This window comes from Hemiscyllium ocellatum, chromosome 4 (genome assembly GCF_020745735.1).
Source record: "Hemiscyllium ocellatum isolate sHemOce1 chromosome 4, sHemOce1.pat.X.cur, whole genome shotgun sequence".
Classification (NCBI taxonomy): domain Eukaryota; kingdom Metazoa; phylum Chordata; class Chondrichthyes; order Orectolobiformes; family Hemiscylliidae; genus Hemiscyllium; species Hemiscyllium ocellatum.
Genome location: NC_083404.1, coordinates 105233085 through 105244971, shown reverse-complemented (window position 1 = coordinate 105244971; position 11887 = coordinate 105233085). Strand labels below are relative to the sequence as shown.

Genomic DNA, 11887 nt, shown 5'->3' with positions numbered 1-11887 from the left:
TTTATATTTCTTCCTTGATATTCACCACCCCAGGAAAAACATGCTGATTCTTTCGTGTAGAGAATTGGAATTTTTACTAAAGAAAGGAGATGTGGGCAATGGGAGCCATGGTTTGGAGGTGCTGGTGTTGGACTGGGGTGTACAAAGTTTTAAAATAAATCACACAACATCAAGGTATATTTAGAAGTGCTAGCTTTCGGAGTGCTGCTCCTTCATCAGGTGGGTTGTGGAGTGTAAAATCGTAGGGCTTGAGAGCAAAATAGAAGAATTTATAGCAACAGTTTAGTGTGATATAACAGAAATGATATATTGAAAAAGACCTGGATTGTTTGTCGGGAGAGATCGTAAAATCAGGCCCAACTTCACAAACAGAAGGGGCAAGGAAGGAATCTTGATTTAAAACAAACGGACTTCAAAGTTATAAGACAGACTAGTGAATGAATTTATAATGTGATTTAATCTCTCTCATTATGTGCTGCAAATGGTTGGACTTGCCACTCTGATGGATGTCTATTTTCCCTCTGAACCTAATTTGCTGCAGCTTCAGCCTGAAGCCCCGCCCCTCTCCCGCTGCTCGGTGCAAACCTCTCGACGCAATTGGCCACCCCGCATCACAATCCGGCATCACCAAACCCTGACGCAGGAAGCAATTGGTCAGAGGTCCTGGCAATCAAACCCTGCGTCATCGTATTAGGTTGAGGAGAGGACCTTTAGCGGTCGCACAGATTCAATTTCCAAGGCTGAAAACGACAGTAAGGAGAGACATTAAAAGAAAGTTGTAGGACAAAAAGAGTTTTACAAATATACAGTAGCAAGATTTCCAGTCATCAAAACGTAAGTCGATTTCGATAAAATAACAACTTTGTTGGCGGAGGAGGGGGGGTTTGGTATGTGGGGTAAAGAAATTCCCTCAGCAGCGATTCGGGGTGGTGCCTTTCCCGTCAACATAACCTGTTAGCGGAAGTCATGCCTTTTTAACCTATTGGCACGACGTCGGGCACGGATTGGATGTGAGGCGCGAGCTTATGTGCCATTCCCTGCACCGATTGGCTGATTGGCCTGTCCATCAGGCGAAGTAGAGGCGGGAGAAGGTGGCGACGGTTGATCAGGTTTGGTTGAGATTGCCCCACCCCCTTTCATCAAGCTGACTAACTTTGCAGCGTTGACTTGTCTGTTTGGTTTTACCCGTATATTTTAGAGTTCATTATATAGCTATAAAGGTTATAGCTGTAATTACCGACTTTAGCACAATAGTTACAGGAACTGAAACCGAAATCAGGTAAAAGGACAAAGAAGCTCTTCAAATAATTCGCTAATTTCTTTTAAATGTGTCGCTTGGGGCATTATATGAGGGCGTGATGTTGTGTTAGTGATCTGTCAAAATGTGTGAGTGCATCTTTCAATTCAGTTAACTTCATCACAAAACGTTTTTAAAAAAGTACATGTAGCCTTTTCCCCCCCCCCAAAGCCCATAATATACATCACTTTCGAATTGGGATGCTTTCGTAGGCTGATGTTTATTTATTGTATTATGTTTGTTTGTTATATTTGTTGTAACTTTAGACTTATGAGAATGTGCAGTGGTTGTAATGGGATGGGTGTGGCAACACAAGCATGGTGCTCGGCCATCTAGCGTAGACTAATGAATCAAGTGTACCAATTCAGTGGATTAAGGTGAATGTTATGGAGGAGATGCTGAAATAATCCACTTTTCTTTTGTGAAGTCATGGAAGTGTGAGTAATTTAAGAAATGTAGAAATAAAAGTGGAAGGTGAGTAGAGGTGAAAGTGGCCACCCATTGTTTCACCTTGAGTTGTGCTTGTGTGTCTCAGATCAATTTGCTTTCCCTTTTTCATCAAATTTTAATTTTACACATGAATCTGCATGGAGAGAGTTGAATAAATCTGATTTTCATGAATGTTTCAAATTGTATTCATGTTGGTGTTTGCTTTGTTGTAGTAGAATTGTTTCTGTGGCTTTGTTCCTTCAGAGTGTGGGTGTTACTGGCTTGGCCAGCATTTATTGCCCAGTTCCTCTTGCCCTTAAGAAGGAAGTAGTCAACTTTCCTGAGCTACTGCACTCTATGTTCTGTAGATAGACTTTAAATACCAATAGGGAGGGTGTTCCAGAATATTAAATCAGTAACACAAAGGAATGATATATTTTCAAATCAAAATGGTGAATGGCTTGGAGGAGAACTTGTAGATTGTGTAGCCATGAGTCTTGTCCTTCCAATTGGAAGTTGCTGTGATTTGGAAGATTTTATCCACGATACCTTGGTGCAGTGCATCTTGTAGATGGAATACACTTCTACTGAGTGCTGGCGGTGAAGGAGTGGATGTGGTGCCAGTTAAACTGGATGCTTTGTCCTGGATTATGGACAAAGAAACTGCAGATGCTGGAAGCCAAAGTAGACAGACAGGAGGCTGGAAGAACATAGAAAGCCAGGCAGCATCATGAGGTGGAGAAGTCGATGTTTCTGGTGTAACCCTTCTTCAGGACTGGGGTGGGTGTAGGGAGAGCAGCAGATAAAATGGGTGAAGCAGCTGGGTGGTGAAGTGGGGATAGGTGAAGACAGGTAGAGGGTACGATCTGGTTGATTTAATGGGAGGAATGAATCAGTTGATAGCAGGGAGGAGTGGAAGGGAGGGAGAGGGGATGGGAAGGGAGGTTCTGTGAAACTGGAAAACTCAATATTGAGTCCTCTGGGCTGTAGGCTGCCCAGGTGGAAGATGAGGTATTGCTCCTCCAATTTGCGGTGTGGTTCAGTTCATTGTGGCAATGAAGGAGGCCAAGGATGGTCATGTTGGAAAGGGGAGTTAAAATGGGCAGTGACTGGGAGGTCCGGTCAGATGATTGCATTGGTTCAGTGTCCTGCACCCAGGCTGAACTGAAGCAGTTCATTGACTTGGCCCACAACTTCCACTCCGCCCTCATTCACTTGGTCCCTCTCAGACACCTCCCTCCCCTTTCTTGACTTCTCCATTTCCATCTCCAGTGACAGTTTACTACAAACTCTCAGATTCCCATACTACCTGGACTACACCACCTTCTACTCAGTATCCTACAAGAATCCACCCCATTCTCCCAATTTCTCTGCCGCTTCTGCTCAGACAATGAGACATTCCACTCGCGAGCATCCCAACTATTTCAAACAGTGTGCTTTTCCTCCCTCTGTCTCCAGACAGCCTTCCACTGTACCACATCCATTCCACTGTTCTAAACGGCCTCCCCAGTGTAATAAAGACAGAGTACCCCTTACCCTCGCCTACCGCCCCACCATTCTCTGCATCCAACGCATCACCCTTAAACACTTCCACTGACTCAACATACACCTCATCACCAAGAACGTCAACCCCCCCCCCCCCCCCCCCAACTTTCTCTGCCTTCTGCAAGGAGTATTCCCTTTGACAGTCTTTGGTTTGTCCCACTCTCCCCACCAACCCCCCCCCATGAACCTTTGGTACCTTCCCCTGCAACCAGAAAAGATGCAAAACCTGCTGGTACACCACCCCCCTCACATTCTTACCCAAACAGTCCTTCCAGGTGAGACAAAGGTTTACCTGCCTCTCTTCCAACCTAGTTTACTGCATCGGGTGCTCCTGGGAAACCAAACGTAAGCTTAGGGAACAGTTTGCTGAGCATCTCAGCCAGGCCCACAGAGGCTGACTGGACCTCCCATTTTAATTCCCCTTCCAACTCCCTTTCTGACATGACCATCCTTGGCCTCCTTATTGCCACAATGAACCACACTGCAAATAGGAGGAACATCTTCTCATCTTATGCCTGGGCAGCCTACAGCCTGGAGGTCTCAACATTGAGTTTACCACTTTCACAGAACCTCCCTTCCCAGTCCCTCCCTCTCCCTGCCACCAACCAGATTCATTCCTCTCTTTGACCAACCAGGTCGTAACTTATACCTGTCTTCACCTGTCCCCACTTCAACCTGCCCTTGCCATTCCCTTTATCTGCAGCTCCCCCTACACCCACCCCCAGTCCTGAAGAAGGGTTGCACCCAAAATGTCAACTTCTCCACCTCTTGATGCTGCCTGGCTTGCTGTGTTCTTCCAACCTCTCCTCTCTACTTTGTCCTGGATTATGTCATATTTCTTGAATGTTGAAGCTGGGTTTATTCAGGCAAGTGGGAAGTATTAATCACCCTCCTGACTTCTGCCTTTGTAGATTGTGGATGTGATTTGGGGAGTCAGGAGGTGAGTTATTTGCAACAGGATTCCTGGCCCCTGATTTCCTCCTGTAACCATTTTACTTGTATGACTAGTCCCATTCAGTTTCTGGTGAATGTTAATTCCCAGGATGTTGTTAGTGGGGGAATTCACGAATGGTAATGCTGTTGAATGTCGAGGGACAATTGTCAGATTCCCTGTTGTTAGAGATGGTCATTGCTTGAAACTTGTCACATGAATGTTACTTGCCACTTTTTAGCACCAACCTGTAGATTGTCCAGGTTATGTTGTTTGCTGATGGATTGCTTCAATATTTATCTGAGACGTCACAAATAGCACTGATCATTGTGCAAACATCTCTACTTCTGAATTTATGATGGAAGAAAGGTAATTGAAGCAGCTGGGTATTTTTCAGACTGAGGATACTACTTCTACAGTGATGTCCAGAGGTGTGCTCACTGACCTTCAACAGGATTATCATTGTTTGTACTAGGTATGGCTCTAACCAGTAGAGTTTTCTTTTGACTTCTCTTATGCCTTGTGATTTAGTTTGTTTTACCTCTTATTTAAAAAAATTGCCTTGCATAGCTTGATGATATCCCATTGTTCTAGTTGAAACTTAAAGTTAGTATTTAGGAAAACCACAAGGATGAATTAGTAGGATTGTATTATATCCTTCCCATATAATCTTCATACTAAGAAAGCAGGTGCCCACTGTAGCATTTGGGAAGGTTGCAACTATAGGTTATTCAGTGCTGCTCCAACATGTTGAATTAATTTTCTGATGCTGATTGATGGGTGAATGTTACCCTGGGTGTTCTGTTTGATTCATGACAGTCATTGAACCACTTGTGTGCAACTATTAACAAGCAGTTCTGAAGTGATTTTTTTGGCAGAGGTGTAATGCAGGCCTTCAGTCAATTTCAATCTGAGAAGAGGAATAGTAGGAGTAGTGAAAGAGGAAGCAAGAACCAAACAAATAAGGCATTGTGTATGTAGAGGTTAAGGTTACAACTGAGTAGTCTATAATGTAATGTGTGGTGGAATAGTAACTAGCATTTTAAAACACAATTGCTCATGATTGCAGCTGTTAAAAGGATAGAGGGGTAGTGGTGCTGCTGCTTGTAACTCTTGAAGTATGTCTCATACCATGACTAAATGTACTCAAAATGGCACTCTTGGTTTTTCCCAAAATTATTGTTACACTTATTATGTCGAGTGTCATGTTGTTCTGCCTTGTGGTGGGAAGTGTGTGAGCAGCATAAAAGGCGGAAATACACTGGACTTGAGGATCTTAACCCTTCTGTGCCACATGGAATCCTAGGCTGCATTTTGTCCAGATGTTTCATCAACTGAATTGTACTTATTATTTATTAAATCATATATCACTCAAATAGTGAAAAGTGACTTGTCACCATAACCCGTTACCATTTTGAGTTTCAAAAAAGAATAAAAACAAATTACATCGATAGAATTAATCTTTTATATAAGGAGTCTTCAAACACAGCTCCAGTGTTTCTGCAAGATGTCCTGGGCCTCTGAGTCTCTGTGTTTCGTGTTTACTGCAGCTAGGATTCCTTGCTCCCGGCACTATCTCCACCACAGCAACCCGCTGCTAAGAGCCCACTACTCTGGGCAACACCACTGCTGAAGATATGACCTGTTGAGTCCATGCTTCTGGCCTACTGCAGCCAGGAGTCCTTACATCAGGCACTGCTGCCAGTGCAATCGAAGACCCGTCAAACTCATACTCCAGGTCTACTGTATCACCGTCACTGCCAAGTCTATGCTCTGGGCCTCACACAGCTAGGAATCCTTGCTCCAGGTTCTGCCACTGCTCTGGCTTCCATGTGACATCAGAAGATGAAGAAAAGGGGAGAGAGAAGGATGCAGATGGGCTCAGGAGCCCAAACACTACCACTGCTGTCATCTTGGAGACATTGTACTATTTACACGATTTCTGCTCAATTTAAGAGTACTCCAGGCATACTCGTACTTAAATAGATACAAAATGCATATCAAGCTGTGAAAGGTGTATAATTATGTAAAATAACTAGTTTCTGCTTGTATAGGGTCACTTGTAAAGACAACTTTTTTTTTAACTTGTGAAACTCACTGATAACTAAAGCACTGACCACTGCTTTTCAGCGAGAATTCATTTTTGCAAGAATTTAAGGCATAGAAACAACCCACTTGGCTCAATTTATCTGTATTATATAAGGCACTTCACACTCTACTTTATCTAACACTAAGGCTATGCTCTTCTCTTTCTTTCACCTTTCATATACCTGTCTAGCTTTTCCTTGAATGCATTTATGCTGTTTAGCACAATTGGCCCCTATGGTAGCAAACTTCAGATTCTAATCACTCTTGGAAAAATGTTTCTTTTGCATTAGACACACGTGAATAACTTAGCTCTAGATTAATCCGTCCTCCTGTTTAGCTTTGTGTGGTTGGTGTATAGTTCTACAGGTGGATTGTTTCCAGTTGGTTCAGACAAGTCTTTTAATGTTCAAGTGTGTCTGAATGACAAGAGACTCCTTCTGAACCATTACCTCTCTTGGCCTAATAAAACTACAGTACTGGAGAAGCAAGGTGGGCCTGGCAGCATCTGTGGTGAGCACATCTATCCCCATCCTCAATGATTAAGAGCCTAACACATCAGTGAAAACTTTAAGGCAGAAGCATTGTAGCAGTCTTCAGCCTGAAGTGTTGAATGGATGACCCATTGCAGCCTTCTCCACTAGTTCCCAGCATCAAACATGCCAGTCCTCAGCCAATTCAGTTCACTCCATGTGATATCAAATTAATTGGAGACACTGGATAGTACAAAGGCTGTGGCCCCTGTTGATATTTCTGCAATAGGCTTTAAGACTTGTTCTCCAGAACTCGCTGCTCCCTACGCCAGTATAGTTACAACATTGGCATCTAACCAACATGGTGGAAAATTGCCCAGGTATGTCAAATCCAACTGAGCAAAATACTGCCCCATCAGTCTATTTTTGATGATCCAATGAATTGATGAAAGGTGTCCATCAGCAGTGCTATCAAGCAGCACCTGCTCACTGAAGTCATGTTTTGGTTCTGCCAGCTACTAACCTCATTACAGACTTGGTTCAAACATGGACAAAAGAGCTGAATTCCAAAGGTGAGGCAAGAATGACAGCCTTTGCCATCAAGGCCACTTTTGACTGCATGTGGCATCAAAGAGCCTTAGCAAAACTTGAATCATTGAGTATTGGGGCAAACTCTCTCTGCTGGTTGGGGTTGTACCTAGCATGTAAGATGATGGTTATGGTTGTTTTGTATGTTACTCATTTCTGCTCCAGGGCAGGAGTTATTTTGGTCAATCTGCTTGGACAGATGTGACACACTTGGGCATGTGGGATTTGAATTCCTACCTCCTGGGTCAGAGATAGGGATGTTAACACTGCACCACAAGAATTGAACTTCCCTCATGCATCCGTCTTTCTCTCCTTTTCTCCTTTCTTCTGCTGATGTTGTGGGCAAGCCAGAACAGTGCTTGGTGGGTTATTGGTTACAGTAGTGGTGGAACCCAGAGTGAAGACTCATGGCAGCAACAGGCCCAACTATTTTCAGCTGCTTCATCAAATACCTTTTTGTCAGTCATGGAGTCAGAAGCAGGGATGTTCGCCGATGATTGCTGAGGATTGCACATGTACGACCCTTCATACCGAAGTAGTCTTGTTCAAGTGCAACATGATCTAGATACTAGTCAGGCTGGGGCTGACGCGGGGCAAGTCACATTTGTGTCTCTCAAGTGCCTGGCAAGCAAACAATCTAATCGCTGCCTCTTGATATTTCAGTAATGTTACTGTCACTGAATTCCCCCATTCTCCATATCCTTGGGGTTACCATTTGACCAGAAACTCAACAACTTGCAACCAAAGCAGTTCAGAGGCTAGGAATGCAGTGGTGAGTAACTCTCTCCTGCCCACCCCCACCCCCACCCCCAAACCTATGTATCATGTACAAGACACAAGTCAGGAGTGTGATTGAGTACTTCCCACTTGCCTGGTTAGGTACAGCTCCAACAACTCAAGAAACTTGGCTTCATCCAGGACAGCAACCTGAATAGGCACCACATCTACAAACATCCACACTCTCTATGCTCAGCAGCATAAGTGTCTACTGTCTACAAAAAATAATTATAAATTTCCCAAAGATCCTTATCTGTACCTTCCATCTAGAAGGGCAAAGACAACAGATACATGGGAATACCAACACCTGCAAGTTCACTTCCAAGCCACTCGCCATCCTGACTTGAAAATATGTTGCTGTCCCTTCTCTCTTGCTGGTTCAAAATTCTAGAATTATTTCCCTAATACCATTGTGGGTCAACCAATAGCACATGGATTTTAGTGGTTCAAGAAGGCAGCTCACCATCACCTTGAGCAACTAGGAGCACGCACAAAGAAAGCTGACCAGCTAGCAATGCCCACTTTCCATGATGTGGGAAGAAGGAAAATCTCAGGAAAGTTTGCTGATTCTCAAGCCCCACTAACCAGTGTTTTAACACAAGTTAATGATTGAATCAAAGCACATAAAGTCCCAATTTACCTGTCTGATGGACACATTTTATAGAATTTTTTACAGCATCCCTACAGTATGGGAACAGGCCATTTGGCCCTACCTAGCTGATGGACTAGGGTGAACAGAAAACACTGACCAGATTCTTGTACTTAACAAGATTGGCAGTTTACTTATTTGTAATAAATCACAGCTATAAACAATCAACCTATTATTCTAATTAAAATCACATTCCCATTCTTAAAAAAAATCTGCACACCTATAGTCAGACAGGATAAATTAGTGGAGGAAAAGTAACTGGGGGACTGCAGTTCAATGGCACTAGTCTACAAGCAAAGATACTCATTTCCTTCTTTTAACCATCTCTTTTGAAGTCCCTTTTTCCAGATTTTCTGTTCTTTGCCAGAGATACAAGATGTATAAGCTGTTGCCTCTAACTAGTGTACATCAAATAAACAGAACGACCGATGTCTTTGATCCCAAAACAAAAAATGCTAGAGAAATACAAAGGTCTGGCAACATCTGTAGAGATGTAGGGTCACTGGACTCAGTATAATTCTGCTTTTCTATCTATAAATGCTGCCAGACAAGTATTTTTTGTTTCAGCTTACAGAAAATGGTGGAAGAGAATAAATGACTGCCTTAAGACCTGAGTGTGATATCGAGCAAGCCTGTTGCTTCCAATCTGGAAAATCTTCTCCCATTGCCACATTTGATTTACATAGGTTCTGAGACAGCTCAACAGCTTATCGGAGTTGTTGTCAGGCTTGTGACCTTTTTGATTTGTGCAGTTGTATCCATTTAGAATGCCAGTCCACACTCTATTTCCAGCTGAATCTCACGTTGAAGATTCACATCCAGTTTTCTGTCTAAATCTTACCTCTCCCACTCAATGAGTTTTAGTAACTTTTGGAAAGTGAAGCAATTACTTCGATAGTCATTGATTTTAAAACAATAATTTTCCTATTTTAGACCACAATCAAAAATACAGAAAAATAAAGATGTGGACTTGAGTCCAAAATGACTCTTTGGAAGAAAAGTCATAATGAACTCAATAGTAACTCTGCTTCTGTGTCTGCAGATGTATCAATATCTGAGTTTCTCCACTTTTATTTCGGTCTGCTGTACCTGTCTACCTTTTTTTAATTGACTGTTCATTTTTTCAGATGAAATTACAACTGATGCAAAACCAATTTTCCTTGTCTCCGTCCTGAAGCCTGGATGTAGTATTTATTATACTTTTTGATTACTAATTTTTTTGCTTTGTTAACACAACCAAATATTAAAGTTTGTAGATGATGTTGATAATGTGTAAATTGTGTGAATGGGAGTATGAAATTTGAAGAATTATTGGTAGTTTGAGAGGTATCAACATTTCTAGTTTTGCTAGGGTTATTCCATAGCAATCTCCTATTTCTCATTATCTTTTGCCCTTTTGTGTAACATTTAAAAACAAAACTGATAGAACTGTTGTCACTTATTTTGATTTATGGGAGTAAAGGTTGAAAGGTCTCCAGACCTGGTAGTCTGCATCCTTGGGTTCTGATTAAAGTGATTGCAGAGATAGAAAATGCATTGGTGGTACTCCTAACTAACATATTCTCCAACTTCTGGAATAATCTCAGCAAATTATAAATGCCACATTTGTAACACCACCCTTCAAGAAAAGAGGGAAGCAAAGTAGGATAATGGGCTATCTAACCTAACATCTATTATTGAGCAAATGGCATATCCCATACTCTTCCATGACTTTCAAGCCAGAAGACGACTATGGCTCGCTGAAAAGTACAGGAAGGCATGCCAGGGTTAGCAACTTGATGAATTTCACATAAGCAATTTCATAATCAACAGATTAGCTCTAAGCTGTGTAATTCTGCTGCATCCTGAATGGTGGTGGACGAGTAAACTAATTGTAGATGCTGTAAAGAGCTTTGAACCATGACACAATTGTAGCCATGGCACTAACAACTTGTGCAACAGAACTTGCCATGTCTCTAGCCAAACTGTCCAGCACAGCTACAATATTGGTCTCTACCAGACAATGTGGAAATTTGCTCAGCTACGCCCTGATCACACACATCAGGACACATCCGACCCAGCCCCATCTGTCTGCTCTTGGTCATCAGTAAAGTGATGGAAGATGTCATCCATGCTTTCAACAGCATTTGTTTTGTAATAACCTGTTCATTGAGTTCCACCATGATCACTTGGCTTCTGACCTTGTTACAACCTTGGTTTAAAAATTGACGAAAGAGCTGAATTCCAGAGATGATGTGAGAGTGACTGCTCTTGATGTTAATGATGCATTTTTACCATAGAAACCTGGAATCATAAGGTCAGAAGGGGCAATGTTCATTGTGAGCAGTTAATGTTCAGCATCATTCACAACTCCTTGTAGCAGTCTGTCAATGCTACAAGACCCACCATAGTATCCCAGGTTTGGTCAAACGAGTAGCAAGTAATATTCGTGCCACAAGTGCCAGGCAATGACTATTTCCAACAAGAGAATCCAACTGTTGCTCCTTGACCTTCAGTGGTATTACTGGCACTGCATCCCCAAGTATCTATATCTTGGACTTACTATTGACCAGAAATTGATCTGGTCTGCCAAATAAATACTCTAGCTACTACAGCAGGTCAGAGGCTAGGAATCCTACAGAGAATAAGTCATCACCTGACTCCCAAAGTTTGTCCACAATCTGTAAGATACAAGTCAGGAGTGTGATGGATTAATCTCTACCTGCCTGGATGAGTTCAGTTACAAGAAAACTGAAAAAGCTTCAGGCTATCCATGCCAAAGCAGTCTGCTTGTTTAACATCGGGTCCACAAACATTGACTTCCTTGTTCACTGATGCTTAGTAATAACGATATGCATTATCTATCATATAGTCTTCATCTTAAGACAGCATCTTCCACCTGGTAACCACTACCATATAGAAGGACTGGGCAGCAGCTACGAGGGAATACCACAACCTTCAAGTTTCTCTTTACATACTGTCAAACTTGAAATAAGGTTCCTCTCTTCCTATGTCACTGGATTAGAACCCTTGAATTCCATCTGTAATGGCATTGTGGATGTATCTTAAAAATGGTGATGATGGACTGCACCAATTTAAGGGCACATCCATGACCATTTTGAGGGCACAAAGGG

General features: G+C 42.4%; 1 protein-coding gene across 3 annotated transcripts in view; it reads left to right on the top strand.

Moving 5' to 3' along the window:
- Positions 1-695: 695 nt before the first annotated feature.
- The window catches only part of LOC132815046 (microtubule-associated protein 4-like), a 426923-nt gene continuing 415731 nt past the window's right edge, over positions 696-11887 (top strand). For 2 of the 3 annotated variants that reach the window (XM_060823718.1, XM_060823719.1), the window contains exon 1: positions 1167-1279. The gene's annotated coding sequence lies outside the window, so the exon portion shown is untranslated. Of the gene's footprint in view, positions 835-1166; positions 1280-11887 lie in introns of those variants that run through there. The other variant, XM_060823717.1, reaches the window with a different exon arrangement.